This window comes from Vipera berus, assembly GCF_964194415.1.
Source record: "Vipera berus genome assembly, chromosome: 5".
NCBI classification, from domain to species: domain Eukaryota; kingdom Metazoa; phylum Chordata; class Lepidosauria; order Squamata; family Viperidae; genus Vipera; species Vipera berus.
In genome coordinates this window covers 16,459,635-16,476,017 of record NC_138207.1, presented here as the reverse complement: position 1 = coordinate 16,476,017, position 16,383 = coordinate 16,459,635, and the positions used below count along the sequence as shown (strand labels likewise).

The following is a 16,383-nucleotide window of genomic DNA, read 5'->3' as shown; positions in this document are numbered from 1 at the left end:
CCCCTAGTCCATTTTCCGAGTTTTTAACACGACAGCTCGAATGAACTATAAGTCTCTCTCTCTCTCTCTCTCTCTCGCCGCTAACCCCCAAGGCAGAACGCATTGGGTTAAAAAGTTAAGGCTCTACTAGTTCGTGTCTCGGCTGGTCTTGCGAACTCGACCCGAGACGGCAGGCTGAACGAAGGAAAGCCGCCGTCCGCCCTTCTGCGCGCATCTCGCTTCTCAGTTTTGCAAGAAGTTGAGTGAAGGAGAATGGAAAAAGGGCAGTCTCGTGTCCGGGTATATATCGTAGGGTGGTGTCCGCCGTGTCGCCCCCTCCCTCCCTCCCTCCCTCCCTGGCCTGCCTCTCTCCCTCCTTCCTTCCCTCCCTCCTCCCGTTCCTTCCCAGCTGATTACTCTTCCCCCCCCATCCTTTCCCACAGTAGCTTCTAATCCAGACTGTATGGTATGTGGGCTGGTCACAAATCCCATGTGGTCCGACATCATTGACATGGCGGAATCCCCCTCCGAACCCGCCTGGTAGTTAATCCAGCTCGCTCACTCTCTCTCCAGCCAGGCGGGGATTTATCGGACTGCCGGTCGCCTCCCTCCCACCGAAGGACAGACTCGGCACATTTCTCCTCGCGCGCAACCCCGTTTCCAGCCCCAAGGTAAGCCTTTCGCAGCCCGCCGTCTTCTCCGTGCCTGGAAAGCTAGAGAGAGAGAGAGAGAGAGAGAGAGAGAGAGAGAGAGAGAGAGGAGAAGAGGCGGTTTTGGGGGGTGGGGGGGAAATGCCCTGCGTGAAAACGGATTTCTCTCTACCGCTCTTCTTTCCCCCCCCCCCCCTACGACCCTACTTCGCGGTCCTTGGAAAAAGCAAGCGAGACGCTTCTGATTGCAAGAATAAAAAGCGTCCCAGTTTCTGCGCGGGGTTTGCAAAAAGGCAGAAAGCTTCTCAGCCTCCTCGCTTTTCCAAAGTGTATATACGTGTGTCTCTGTGTGTGTGTGTGTTTTGGGGCGGGGGTGTCGCGTCGTTTTGGTTTTTCCCCTTTCCCTCTTCCCGATCCGGGTTCCTTTTGTTTTTCAGAGTGCGAAAATCTTCCGAGTGGGAATCGGGATTATTTTATTTATTTATTTTTTGGGGGGTGGCGGCGGGAAGAGAGCAGGGAGAAGTGAATATATCGTAGTAGTCTAAACTGGGAGAAGAGCTGGAAAGTTGAATTGGGGGACCCCCCCGTGGGAGGTGAAGCCCGAAGTTAGTGGTTTGTTGTTGTTTTTTTAGTTGTCCCATTTTTATTATTATTATTATTATTATTATTATTATTTTCCTGGAGATACCCCTGGCGGTGCCTTTGAAATCTGCCCGGTCCGTTTCTTTCCCCGCGTTTCATACTTTCCTGCTTACTCTTATTACTCAGCCCCGAGCGCCTTGATTCTTCACCACTGCTTTAATTATTATTATTTTTTTTAAGGGGAAACGGGGAGAGAAGGAAGGAGGAGGGGGGGAGAAAGAGAAAGATCTCGTTTTAAAGAAGCGAAGGGAAAAGAAGGGGCAAAAGAAAAAGGAAAAAAAAAACCTCGGCTCGATTGGAGCAGGATCGGTCCATTTCTCGGGCTGCCCCGGCCGGGGGCGGGTGGGGGGGTGGGTGGGCGGAGGAGGAGGAGAAGAAGAAGAAGAAGGGATCGGCGCAGTTTCCGCTCGGAGCCAGCCGAAGTTGGGCCGGGGTTGGGCGAGGGAAGAGGGCCGATGCGGAGGGTCAGAGGCGAAGGGGGGGGTGCGCTGGGTCTAACCCTGAGGGCTGCGGAGGGAAGCGGGGCGGAAGGGAGGGGACGGCTTGCTTGCGCCTGGCGGGGCTCTTGCTGGAAGGAAACCCGCGTAGAGGGCTGAAACCGGCGGGGAGGGCTTTCCTCAGCGCTGGGCGGGTGCGGAGAGTCACGCTCCATCCTATCCTAGCAATCCAGCGAGACTCCGCTCGGCTTTCCCGGGTGGGGGAGGGGGGGGGGCTGGAGCCTTTCTAAACCGCGGTGGTCAAGCAAGGGCTCCCCCACCCCGCTCCTCCGTCAGACCCCGATTTACCTCCTCCCCCCCCCAAAAAAAAGAAAAAGGCAGTGCCAGGTCAGGGGCCAAGCGAGTTCTCTCTGTCTCTCGCGCGAGCGTATGCCCGGGAAAGCGGAGCATGGGCTTTGTCGTCCCCATGCCTCCTTCCCACCAATCCGCCAGCCGCCGCCACCCACCCTCTTCCTCCCTCGCCCACGGGTGTGTAGGTAAGGGCAGAGTCAGCCGACCGGGACGAACGAATGAAGCCGTGTGTGTGTGTGTATGTGTGTGCTTCGGGCGGGGAAGGGTCTTGTCCACCCTGCCAAATGCCGCGCAACGTCTCTCCCCCTCCTCCTCCTCCTCCTCGCCTGGACGGCGAGGAAGGAGGTCTGTCATTCAGGTGGAGGCGATGCAGCCAGCGCTCCTCCCTGCGGTGGCGAGAAAGCTGGAGGGTAGAAAGAAAGAAAGAAAGAAAGAAAGAAAGAAAGAAAGAAAGAAAGAAAGAAAGAAAGAAAGAAAGAAAGAAAGAAAGAAAGAAAGAAAGAAAGAAAGAAAGAAAGAAAGAAAGAAAGAAAGAAAGAAAGAAAGAAAGAAAGAAAGAAAGAAAGAAAGAAAGAAAGAAAGAAAGAAAGAAAGAAAGAAAGAAAGATTCTTTCCTTCCCCCCCGCCCCATCCCCCCCCCCTTTTGGCAAAATGTCTCTGTCTAGGGACACGTTGGAGAAAGCGATGGAAAGACGCAGACCGGCCAGTCCGTCCTCCAGGGCTCCTCCCGTTCTCGCTGACGCCAAAAGTGAGGAAAGATTTCTGGAAACTTTTGATTTCCTTTGCCAAACGTACAGTCTCTCCCCCCCCTCCCCCAAAATAACACATTGGCAGGAAAAGGAATGCTGGCTGATATTATTATTATTTATTATTGGTCAGCCTGATGTTTAGACTGGATTTGACATTTTTCACCTATCCAGTCCTTCCGAAGGACCTGGGACAAGCAGGCATGTTGTGCTTTGATGGCCTTCACACTTATCTTTGCAGAACGTAAGCTGTTCCAAGGCTGCCTTTTTGCAATTGACTGATGGTGATTTTGTTAATGTCAATGGTGTTCCAGCGATGCTCCAGATGTTATTGATATTATTATTCTACTTTCCTAAGCCAGTCTTTTCATTCTCCCTCCCCTTTTAAAGGCTGAACCTTATTAGCAAAATAGGGGGTGCGTGTTTCTGTGACTTGCATCTGTAATTCCAGTCAAAGAGGAATACATTCTATTGAGAGGAGCACTTTTTTCTCTGTAGCTGCAACCTATCTTCCCTTCTTAAGCCTTCCCCCCCCCCCACCACATCCCTACCCCCATTTTGATGGCTGATTCAGAGGAATAGCCGGGAATAGTTGGAAAGGGTAGACTCTCCTAGAGGTTTTTGTGGGGAGAGGAAGAATCCTCAGCAGATGGGTGTTTGTGTTGAAATCCAGAGAAATGGATTTTTTCTAGTTTCAACGTGTGTCATTTGGGGTGGGGGTGGGGGTGGGGGTGGGGGTGGCCATGTCCACCAGATACAGAGCTGCAGATAGCCAGAATTGATCCTGCAACCTTCCGTTGTCTCCCACTGACAGCTCCACTTAAAAAAATATTCCACAGCTTGGATTTTGGAAGGAGGTGGCATCAGTATGCTGATGGCATTTTGCTTGCCTTGTGTTTGGCCCGGAATCAGTGTCTGAGATCAGTAAGGGGTTGGGAGGGAGCCAGTCAACTAGCTGAGCTGATTGTGCAGTCAAATGGTGTCAGTCTGCTCTCCTTTCCTCCTGAATGCATTTTCTTCAACCGGATGCCCTCTTGATGTGTTGGATTAGAATTTGCCTCAACTGATGTGATCAACTAGTGATCTGGAGATACAGGTCTTTGATACGGTTTTGGTAACTTCTGCAAATGTGCTGCCTACGACTTCTGGTTTGTGGTTTGGTGATCTCTGTGTTTTCTTGCAGATGTTTCATTACCAAACTAGGTAACATCAAACTAGGAAATGGTTTGGTAATGAAATGTCTGCCAGAAGACAACTAAACGCCGAGAGCACCAAGGATCCCACAGTTCAACTGTGAGCTACAAATATTCTCTTCTCTTGGTCTGCCGACTATGCCATTTTGGATGGAGTAATCAGAATAGGGAGCCAGATGTTGCTGAATCTTTTCCGGGGATGAGGGATGCTGGGAAACGTAGTTGAGAAACATTGAGAAGGCCACAAGTTCTCATTCTTGGATTGGACCCTAGTGATGTGAAGCTGGCTTTGTTATAAACTTGACTTATTTCAAAGTAAGGCCTCCAAGTTAACTATTGATACTTATTCAAAGAACTGCATGGCTTTAATGTCTTATGTGTGGGTGGTCATGGGCGGTGGGGGATGTATTCTGTATTTATTTTTGTGTAAAAGACTGAAATTTCTGTGCTCCACTGAATGATCTTTTAACAGCATTTGCAAGCAATTAGAATCTTAAAGTGCCTATGCCTTTCTGGATAGTCCTGCCAGCATTCTGTGCATATTATTTCTAAAATATCTGTCCTAGCTTCCTTTTCTGCCAATTCATACAAGCAGTTCTCGACTTATGACCACAGTTGAGCCCAAAATTTCTGTTGCTAAGTGAGATATAAGTTAAGTGAATTTTGCCCCATTTTATGACCTTTCTTGCCACTGTTTTTTTTTTTAAAAATCCCATTTATATCCCGCCCTTCTCCGAAGACTCAGGGCATCTTACAATCTAAAGCACAAATCAATGTGCTTAGCAATAGCCTTTGTTCTATGTATATGCCTGCTTATTAGGGCTTTCGCCCCCCCCCCAAGTGGCATTATTACAAAGTCAGCTTATTGCCCCCAACAATCTGGGTCCTCATTTTACCTACCTCGGAAGGATGGAAGGCTGAGTCAACCTTGAGCCTGGTGGGATGCGAACCTGCACTAATTGCAGGCACCTGGTGTTACTTAGGGAGGCATTAGCCCACTGCTCCACCAAGGCTCTTGTTAAGTGAATCACTGCAGTTGTTAAGTTAGTAACATGGTTGTTAAATGAATCTGGCTCCCCCATTGACTTTGCTTGTCAGAGAATCATAAAAAAGGGATTCACATGATCCCGGGACACTACAACTGTCATAAGTATAAGTCAGTTGCCAAGCATTTGAATTTTGATCATGTGACCCTGTCATAAGTGTGAAAAGTGATCATAAGTCACTTTTTTCAGTGCTGTTATAACTTTGAATGGTCATGAAACAAACTGGTAAGTTGAAGATTACCTGTACTTTCATAGAAATGCATTTGCAATTACAGTGCAAGGGTGTTCAAATCCAATTGTTCAGGCTGTATTCCCATGATATACCCCAGCTGAATTAACTATCTTTCTCAATTTGGAAAAAAACCCACTGTAAATGGATCAAAGAAGCCAGGTCTGCACATCATACTCACTCTTGCCCCCTGAATAATAATTAATGGTTTATTGAATTTATATGCAATCCAAATCCCCCTGACTGTGAGGTTTACAAATATTTAAAACAAGAAAACAAAGCAAAAAAATAAACCAAGATGGCAGAGATAACAACCCCTGATGGGAACAAGGAAAAAGAAGAAAAGGGGAGATTCAACCATTTTTGCCAAAGACCTGAATCAAGAAACAGGCATTCTCAGGGCCTTTTGAAACACCTGTAGCTGGGAGCTGTTCAAATCTTGCATCCAGTTTTGGTCACCACGATGTAAAAAAGATGTCGAGACTCTAGAAAGAGTACAGAGAAGAGCAACAAAGATGATTAGGGGACTGGAGGCTAAAACATATAAGGAATGGCTGCTGGAATTGGGTATGTGTAGTTTAATGAAGAGAAGGGTCAGGGGTGACATGATAGCAGTGTTCCAATATCTCAGGGGCTACCACAAAGAAGAGGGAGCCAGGCTGTTCTCCAAAGCACCTGAAGGCAGGACAAGAAGCAACGGATGGAAACTAGTCAAGGAGAGAAGCAACCTAGAACTAAGGAGAAACTTCCTGACAGTCAGAACAATTAACCAGTGGAACCACCTGCCTCCAGAAGTGGTGAATGCTCCAACACTGGAAGTTTTTAAGAAGAGACTGGACAGCCATTTGCCTGAAATGGTATAAGGTTTCCTGCCTGAGCAGGGGGTTGGACTAGATGACCTCCAAGGTCCCTTCCAACTTTATTATTATTATTATTATTATTATGGACAAATTCCAGAAAAGAGGCTTCTGGGCATATTATTTCTAAAATATCTCTTCTGTAGCCTGTTTCCTTTTCTGCCAATGCTTGAAATTAATCAAGCAATCCATGTTTTTTGAAGGTACCCATGAGATCTCTCTTTAACCTGGTTATGCGTATTGTGTACACATAGCAACCAAGGCTATTGCCTACCTTGGAATTATATGACATTATTTGCGTGTTTTAGTTGGTACCTCTATGTACCTCTTGGGTTGCTTGAGAGAAAATTTAGTAACATTAATTCATTTAACTTTTCTTCATAAACAGTCTCCTAGCACCTTCAAGTGCTATGTATGAATGCTATCAGATTTCTATGGATGCAGGTAGGCAGGAAAACTGCAGAATGCAAGATTGGGCAATGAATTGTACAGCCCCAGTCTTTAGCTTCAGTCACATCTGAAAGGCATGTTTGTAATGGTTACTGTGTGTTTGAATGTATGTGGAAAAGCCTGGTTAAAATTGCAGAAATTTCTAATACTCACATGCCATTCTTTATACTTCTTACATCTACAAAGAAAAGCCCTGTACAGCTCATGTAATAAAGCACATGTTTTGGATATACATTTGCAGCCAGACAGTGTATAAGTCTGGACATGCAAATGAGCAGATTTACTTTAAGGCATCTTCCTATGTTTGTAAACGTACAACAGAAATGCATGCAGAAGCCAGACCTTGGAGATGACTATCTTTGTATTGTTTTTATATATACAATTCTGAATAAAATCCTGATGCATCTCTGATTAAAGCAGTGAAAGAAATTGTGGATTGGAGGAGCAATATAATTCCACTAATTAACCTATATGATTGTTGGCTTTATTTGTAGAAGTGGTGTAATGCTTTGCCTCACTCAGAGAGCGCATATCTGGAAATAAGCTACTATATTTGATCCTTGATTTTATTCTTTCCTCCCAATACTTAGATCATACTTTTCTCTATATATACGTTTTTTTTTTGAGGGAGGTCAATTTGATGAAAAAGAAAGGAAGAAAGCATTGGTGGGTCATAAAGGAATACTGTACCATATGATTAGCCAATTACTGGCTTGTTATTTTTTTTTTATGTTTCTAGCAGAGTTTGTGTCTGTCCTGTCATGAAAATTAGCCCCCTTGCCATTATTTTTAAAATGGATGAACTCATTCGCTGAGGTCATTGCTGGGATAGAGATGATGAGCTGTTACTTTATAAAGTTTTCCAAGTTCCTACATGAAATATTTTTAGCCTACATTGCCTTTATAACTTTATTTCCTTTTGAGAAATTTGTTCTGTCTTGTCTAATGGAAAAAAAAGCTGTCTCCTGCAGTTGAGCTTCTAATTGCAGTTTTAGAAATGTGGTTGAATTCAAATGTGGCTTGGGATGTAGACAGCTTTTATTTTAAGGATGCTGTCCAGTGGCTGGATTGGTTATTTTTCTTTCCTAGATTCTGTCTTATGTTACTAGTTCTAGTTGGCTAGAATTAGTAAAACTAAACCAAATTTCTTGGCCATGATGATTTTGGTTCCATCTAATTGCCACTGTGGTAGGAATCACTAATCGGTGTCATGAATCTTATATTATGTAATTTTTTTTTAAAAAAACCAAGACTTTAGTTAAAAAACAGAAGCCATATAAAAACCTTTCTTTCAAAAATAAATATATCCAGACCTTCATAAAGTGACTTTTGAACTGTTTTCTTCTTGGAAATTTATCAGCTGAACAGTGAGAATATTCCCTTAAAACTGTCTTGTCTAGTGCTGCTGATATTCTCCTGGAATGTGCAGTTACAATGAGGATTGGCCTAAGATATTTGGAGGCCTCCAGCAGAATAGTAAATCACCCCTCATCCCCCACCTTCACAATCCACACTCCAGACCAGGTGCACAAATATCTGTGGCTAGTAAAATTAGTTTGGCATCAGAGGCAGAAGATTTTTTTCTGCTTCTCAAGCAGTAAAAAAATGCATCATTGCAAATTCAATATCTGTCCCTTGTCATTGCAAAGGAATGGTATTGGTCAAAAGGTGTGACCAGAGAACTGCTTCTGAAAAAGCATAGCTTTTGCAGTGATTTATGCAGTTGGAAGGCAGAGTTAAACATGTCATCAGTTTAGAGTATGTTGCCATAAACAATTTAGTCCAGCCCTCTTTACATTCTCTTGAATTTTATCAGGCACTGACTTGAGCTATAATAGTAACTTAACCTATATCATCACAATCCTTTGCGTGTGACAGTTTAGGGCTGATTAGCAATTGCTCAGGGATCCTTGGAAAACAAGCTGATGGGGTAAGGATTCAGTGAAGATGGAAAATGAGAAAACCCTTGCCAGTTTTCAACTTAAGTACTGGTAGCTACTCTCGTTGTTCTCAGGAGAAAGCTATATTTTATAGATATACAGCAAAGTTGTTGGGATAGTAAGGTTTTTTTTGGCCCGTAGTCATATTGCAATGTCTTTATTCTATAGTTTTGGTGGGCTTCATCTAAAAGGGTTCTAAGATGTGACGGATACTACTGGAATTGATATAGCCTTGTTGATAAAAAGTCAAAAGTATTTGCTTGGAAGGTCAACAGATTTTCTCCCTAAATAATTACTTTTGAAGTAAGCAGGATGCTGTACATTCTCTCCTCTGTGGATTTCACCCAGTGAGACAGAGATGATGGCATTCTTGCTTCCTTCTTCATTGGCAACCATCTTCTTTATATGAAGGGCAATGAGAAGTAGAATCAGAAATTCACAGTTAACTCACCATGACCAACTCGACACAGGCAATTCACTGCAGGACAACTTGCTGTGTCCAACTCACCGCAGGACAATTTAACAATTCAATTTAATTATTTAAAATAATTAAAGCATTATTTTAATTTTTGTCATCCACATTTTATTATGTCCTTCCTTTTGCATCCTTTCTGTAATGATTCTATTCCACCATTTCTTCGATATTAGTGTAACTCTTGTTTCGCAGCAAGTTGGCCATGGTGAGTTGGCTGCAACAAATTGGCCACAGTGAGTTGTCCTAGACCCATGAGAAGAAGACCATGTCAGCACATTTTCATCTTGCTCCTTCTTGAATTTGCATAATTTCTTAGCAACTAAATAGGACTAGAAGATCTAAGCATATTTTCTGGGGACAAAGCTGTTAGGAAAGCTATTCTGGGATCAGTACATAGAGATGTGTAGTTGTTGAGCTTCATTCAACTTGTTTGAGCTGTAGTGATGGAGAAGGCTCCTGTGCATTCCTTGGAGAGCAAAGATGACAAGCAAGCACTGGAGCCTATGAAACCAGATATACTGCTTGAAGGTAAAATCACAAAATTCTGCTTTATTGATTTTTGGCCATGTCATGTGCTCACAGTCATTGAAAAAGGCAGTTATGCTTGGAATGGTCAGTGGTAAAAGGGAACAAGGTTGCCAAAAAAGTGGTGCCAAATCATAAAATAAGTGAAAGAAGCTGTAAAAGATCAGAGAATGTGGAGAGAGTTGGGCCACAGAATTGCTGAGAATCAGACACAGTTGAATGGATAACATTATCATCACTTGTTGAGCCTATCAAGAATCCTTGATCTTTCTGCCAGTTCTGTCTTTTTACCATTCTGTTCCAGCTTCTGCTTCCCCTTACCTTGTCACAGTCAAATTTGATTCCCTACTTTTCATTTCTGTTCCTTCACAGTATAGGGACACCATCTCCATCACCTCCATCCTTTCCTTCTCTATCATGTCCATTTCCATCTGTCTCCATCTCCATCATCTCCATCTTCTCCATTTTCATCAACTCTGTCTCCATCTGTATCTCCATAATTTCCATCTCTGCCTCTGTTCTCATTATTTTCCTCTGTTTCTTCTGGAAGGAGGATGGCTAATAATATGAATGTGTATATTTTTGTGCATGGGTATATGTGAGAGTGGTTTATGTGTAAGAAGCTATATTTTACATGTTCATCCAGTTGAATGCAAGAATAAATAGGGTTTATTTTACAAAGAATTTTAATCCTTCAATATTGATGATGATGGTGTCATACTATTGCCCATTTTTTGAAGGGTAGTATTTGACTATAAATGCATACACATGTACATATACACATAGAAGTGTGTCATCTGCACATATTTATTAAAGGTAAAGGTTTCCCCGCACATGCGTGATAGTCGTTTCTGACTCTAGGGGCCGGTGCTCATCTCTGTTTCAAAGCCGAAGAGCCAGCGCTTGTCCGAGGACGTCTCCGTGGTCATGTGGCCAGCATGACTAGATGCCAAAGGTGCATGGAACGCTGTTACCTTCCCACCAGAGTGGTCCCTATTTTTCTATTTGCATTTTTACATGCTTTCGAACTGCTAGGTTGGCAGAAGCTGGGACGAGTAACAGGCTCTCACTCTGTTACGCGGCACTCGGGATTTGACCCGCCAAACTGCCAACCTTCTGATCGACAAGCTCAGCGTCTTAACCCACTGAGCCACTGCGTCCCTACATATTTATTGGGGTGGGGGAAATATCTTCAGGAATAATTTCATCTTGACTTTGCAATCCCAGACTGGCAAATTAGGGAAATTAACATCTGCATGAGCTTTTTTTCCCCCCATACCTTTCTTGATTCAGAATTGTTTTTGTTTTTCTTTTTGGTAAATATAGTAGTACTTGTTACATTTGAGCTTCTCGCTTTTTATTTGTAAAAAGGGCAGCTTGAAGAGAAACTATACTTGTTTGTGTGGTGCTGGAGAATAAAGCAGCTGGCAGTAGGGTTTGATTTCCATCCACTTGCCACTTGCCTGTTGCTTTTCTTTGTAGGAAGAAGCTTCGTTTCCCACACATCCAACTGAGAATGCAGCAGGTCAGAGGAAAAGAGATAGATTGCTTTGTACTTCCTCTACCAATTTAATTTCTGCACTGGCTGAGAAAGGAGGAGGGCTCTAACCAGCATCAAAGTGGAGTGAGTTGGTGGGGAAAGGATAGAGTAAACTTAGTTTTCTTCACAAGCTTGCTCATTCTCTTAGAAAGAATGTCCAAATGCCAATGGCAACAGATTAATTAGCAAGCTGTTAGGATTCAATATTTTCTTGAAGAATCTTCCACTTGAAAGCCCCTGGAAATTCTGATTAATTGTATAGCAACTTTGCCCACACGATTCTAAATTCAAGAGATGGAAATATTAAATATTGTTCTTTGCTGACTGTTTGAAAAGCATCTGAAAAACCAAGACAGAGTCATTAAAGTGGTCATGACACTAAAGAGTTCACTGAGAAAGCACTCCTTTGAACTCTTAGAAGGAATCTAAACATTGAATGAAGGAATGGCCTGTGTTTGAATTGTACAACGTATACTGCAATGCATCTTCTTCCATATCAACACACAGCATTTCTGTATTGGTTTTTTGCCCATACAAAATGAGCAATGTGTAACGCTCATTTTCTTTCTTGTGACAATTTTTTTTTGGAAATAGCCTAAAGTAGGCTGTAATGGGCCTGGTTAAATGGCTGGTCTATAGGGATAAATTACAGGTAGTCCTCTACCAATACACAGTTGAGCCCAAAATTTATGTTGCTAAGCAAGACACTTCATTAAGTGAGTTTTGCCCCATTTTATCACTTTTTGTGCCACAGTTGTTAAGTGAATCACTGGTGATCACATGACCCAGGGACACTGCAACCGTCATAAATATGAGTCTGAATTTTGATCACGACACTGTGGGGAAGCTGCAATGGTCAAAAGTGTGAAAAACGGTCAGCCACTTTTTTCAATGCATTGTAGCTTTGAATTGTTACTAAGCACATGATTGCAAGTCAAGGATTACCTGTACAGAATAGAAACAAGAGCTTTTGGAGAGAGAAAAAAAAACCCCACCATGAAATCATGGTATGTTTCCCAATTTCAGGGGCAAGAGAAGGAAATACATTAAGCATTATAATGATATAAATGTATATTTTCAATTTTGGCAAGTGCTTTAGTGCAGAGGTCCCCAATCCCTGACCCTGGCCCACTACCAGGCCATGGCCTATTCGGAAATGGGCCCCATGCGTACATGCACTCAACTTACACGAGTGGTTGGCCAGCAAGCATTTGCGCATGTGTGCACGGTCCATTGCTCGTGCAAGTCAAGCTGCGTGCATGCGTGCTGGCCTGCCACTAGTGTAAGAGCTTGCTTGCAGACACACATGCACCAGCCACCACTTGTGAGGTCCAGTTCGCCTTTCCCCCCCCCCCCACCGGCCAGCCAGGCTGCCAAGCCCAAAGGTTGGGAACCCCTCTTTACTGAGCAAAAAGGTCCATTTGGTTGGAAGTTATGTTTGTAATCCAAACACAAATGAGCAGCAGTCATGTTCAAATACCATTGTACGTCTTTCCTTTCACACACTAGCTGGCTGTTTCAAGCCAATCTAACCAATGTGTTTTGGGGATCCTGGGAATTTTTTGTTTGTAGGATCTTATGGTTGCAAGGTAACACAATGTAAAATTCTTCTTCCCAGCAGACGGCTCATGTATCAAAAGAGTTTTGTCACTGCAGTCTCTCCCCACGGCCCAAAGCTATGTGGAACAAGGACAGCTTTTCAAACCAAAAGGGAAACAGGAGTTGATGGATGTGCAATCAAAACAGGCCATCTACAGGCTGGAATCTTTGTCTGTTTGAAAGATAAAAGACTTTCAACAGTTTTTCTTCCCTCCCCCCACATAATAAGTAAATAATGGCTCCTCCTCCAAGTTGAGGTCAACTTTTGGTGATTCTACAACAATGTCCATGTTTCTGTCTTAAAAATGGTAAAAACTCCTTTGAGATAAGCTTGATTTCTGGTGATTACAGCTATTCCGTAGCTGAGAGTTGCTTTAGATTGTGGTGGATACAAGTGGAATAAATAAGTAGAATAAATAATGTCCATGTCGCTTTTTTGACAATATGAAAGTGGCCTGTTGCCTTTGGGATTTCTTTTGACTCCCTGGGATGGTTTACAACCTGTGGTTTTTAAAAGGCCTCCTGTCCAAGTAGTAATCTGGTCTAGCTTTGTTTAGCTTTTGATATACATCAGCTTCAGTTTGTTGTTGTTAGTTGCGAAGTTGTGTCCAACCCATCGCGATCCCATGGACAACGTTCCTCCAGGCCTTCCTATCAGCTTCAGTTAGTTGCTTATAAAGAAATAAAACTGTTGCCTGGGCCTACAGGTAGTCCTTGACTTATGACTCGTAGTGGAGCCTGCGCATTACATTCGTAAGTCATGATGGGTGTATTGTGGGTCACCCTTTTCCTATTTTGCAATGGTTATTAAGTGAATGTGGTGGTTGTAAATCGAATACCATGGTCATTAAGCAAACCAGTTCTTTGCTATGGGCCAAATGTGCTGAAAGCCAGACATAATGCTTTTATGATTGTGTCATAAAATATAGTCATGTGATCATAGTATGTTGCCAATTTTTATTTTTTTAATTTATTTTTTATTTTAATTCCATTTATATCCCGCCCTTCTCCGAAGACTCAGGGCGGCTTACAAGCTTAGCAGTAGCCTTCATTCTATGTATATGCCTGCTTATTAGGGCTTTCACACACACCCCAAGCGGCATTATTACAAAGTCAGCTTAATTGCCCCCAACAATCTGGCTCCTCATTTTACCTACCTCGGAAGGATGGAAGGCTGAGTCAACCTGGAGCCTGGTGGGATGCGAACCTGCACTAATTGCAGGCAGCTGGTGTTACTTAAGGAGGCATTAGCCCACTGCTCCACCAAGGCTCCAATGTCTGTAAATGCAGCCAGTGACCAAGCAGATGACCACAGGATGGGATCCCCAAATGTCAGAAGTATGAAAATGGGTTGTAAGTACCCCAGGGGAGATCTGTTATAACTTTGACTGGCTGCTATTTTGACTTTTATTGGGTAAATCCAGTCATTATTACTTGCAAACCACGATCGGTGACCTGGCTGCTTTGTGGAAATAGACTTGTGTCTGGTGCATTGTCCTTTGGTTTCCAAGTGATAACCAGGAATCACAGTGGCATCGTGGCTTCTGATTTGCTTTCTATTCATCTTTGTAATGTGGCTGAAAAAGGCCCTCTTGTTTGCCTCTATGACCCCTTTATTCCTGGATGAGTCCATGTGTTATAACAAAAGATGGGCTACCATTGTAGCTTATTCAGAAACTACAGTTGGTCAACAATGCAGTGGCGCAGACAGTTTTGGAGGCCTCTAGGGTGGCACATGTAACACGTGCGCTGTCTTGCTGCCGATCTGCTTCCAGTGCAATTCAAAGTGTTGGTTATTACCTTTAAAACTCTTTATTGTCATGGGTCCAGGATTTCTACAGAACTGTCTTTACCCAATGGGATTAGCCCACTCCACTCATGCTGACAGAAGGGTCCAATCCAGATGCCATCAGCCAAAGAATTTTGGCTGGTGGGAGCCAGGAGAAGAGTGGTTTCCTGCCATGGTTCCTGCCCTCTGGAACATCTTGCTACAGGAGATAAGATTTCCCCTCTTTCTTTTAGCCTCCAAGAAAGACCTTAAAACCTGCCCATGCCAACTGGCATGGGGTCCTGAAGGAGAAGCTGTTGGCTGGAAGTAATCCATAAACTAACAAGAGAAGGCATCTCCAGCTCTTCCCTCCAAACCCTGGGTTTTTTAGTTTGTTTTAATTTTTTGTGATTTTAATCAGTTTTTATATTTATAAATGTTGAATGTTTGTTTTATCTTGATGTAACCACTCAGAGTCACCTGAACTGTGAGATGGGAGGCAAATACATTTGATAAATAAATAAATAAATAAATAAAAACAAACAAACAAATGAATAAAAAAATGAGAATGTAAGATAATTTCCCATAGGTCATCTCCTGCTTTCATCAGACTTCAGAAGAAGTCTTGGGACTGGCGTCATGCACTGAGAAAACTGACTCAGAGGAAATTCTTGCAAGTCAAATGCTGTGGTTGGAGAGGGTGTTATCTTGAAATAAAGCCAATTATATGCAGTGTACACACTAAAGGAAGTGCTGGCTTTCTTTATTATTTAAATGCCACAGCAAGAGAGATGATCTCCAGTTCTTGCCTTCCTGTAACAGGCCCGATTGCCCCTTTCTCCAGAGTAAGCAAGTAAAGGGTTGCCATTTCAGTCTACTTAAACATAAGCCCCAAGAATGTCCCTGCCCATCTTTATGCTTAATTTCCTTTCCTTGGGAGAGAATTAGCTGATTTGGGGACACAAACATGTTCCTCTGTGATTAATGGGTTTGGATAGGTTGGTGCTGAAGCAGTAGGCGTGAGCTTAAATGGACTCCAGAAGATGGTAGAGGACAGGAAGGCCTGGAGGAATGTTGTCCATAGGGTCGTGATGGGTCCGACATGACTTTGCAGCTAACAACAACAACATAGGTTGGTGCAGGAAGGAGTTAACTTAAACAAATAGCCTCAGGATGGATCAACTGGGGTGAGCTGTGCACCATTCTTGTAAGATTCTGCCTAGGGAAAAGACCTCTTTGACTCCAAGCTACTGACTGAGTCTCAATATTCTACTCTTCTGAAGAAGCTTCTTGGATGAGAAGCGAAAGGTCTTCAGGGGAAAATCAAGCCCAGTTGCCTTTTGAAAAAGCACCTTTGGGACACCATGATCCCAATGACTGAGGATCTCCATAGACGATACTCTTAAACTGCTTAAAGGACTAAGAGTCTGCTAACACTGTACCTCTAATTCTATCGGGGCTAATCATGTATACATTTATTAGATCTGTAGCCCATCTTTATTCAGGATATCAAGGATAGCATACATGACATTTCAACAGGGATCTCCAAACCTGGGCCCCTTTAAGACTTGTGCCTTGTGCCTCTGCATGATTGGCTGAGGAATTCTGGGAACTGAAGTCCACAAGTCTTAAAGTTACCAAGTTTGGAGACCCCTGCCTTACAACGACCACTCTATGAGATACATTGGGTGGAGGAGTAATGACTGGCCCAGAGTTATTCAGGAGCTCCTTTGGCTGAAAGGGGAGTGAAAACTGGATCTGCCAGTTCTTAGACCTTTACTTTAACCAGAGTAGTACAATTTTCAAGTGGTCAGATGGGGTAGTCTCTAGTCCTGTGAAAACTTAGGTAGAAAAAACATAGCCTGGGTTTTGGCTGGATTTTGGGAATAGTTTCACTGGTAATACATAACTTGCTTTACCAGGTTAACAGAGAGAATTCCATAATGGATGAGCACA

The 16,383-nt window shown here is 43.3% G+C and overlaps 1 protein-coding gene across 1 annotated transcript in view; it reads left to right on the top strand.

Annotated features, from left to right (window-relative positions):
- The first annotated feature begins 568 nt into the window (after window positions 1–568).
- FNDC3B (fibronectin type III domain containing 3B) overlaps window positions 569–16,383 on the top strand; it is a 314,399-nt gene continuing 298,584 nt past the window's right edge. Inside the window, exon 1 of the mRNA XM_081329788.1 lies at window positions 569–650. The gene's annotated coding sequence lies outside the window, so the exon portion shown is untranslated. The remainder of the gene's footprint in view (window positions 651–16,383) is intronic.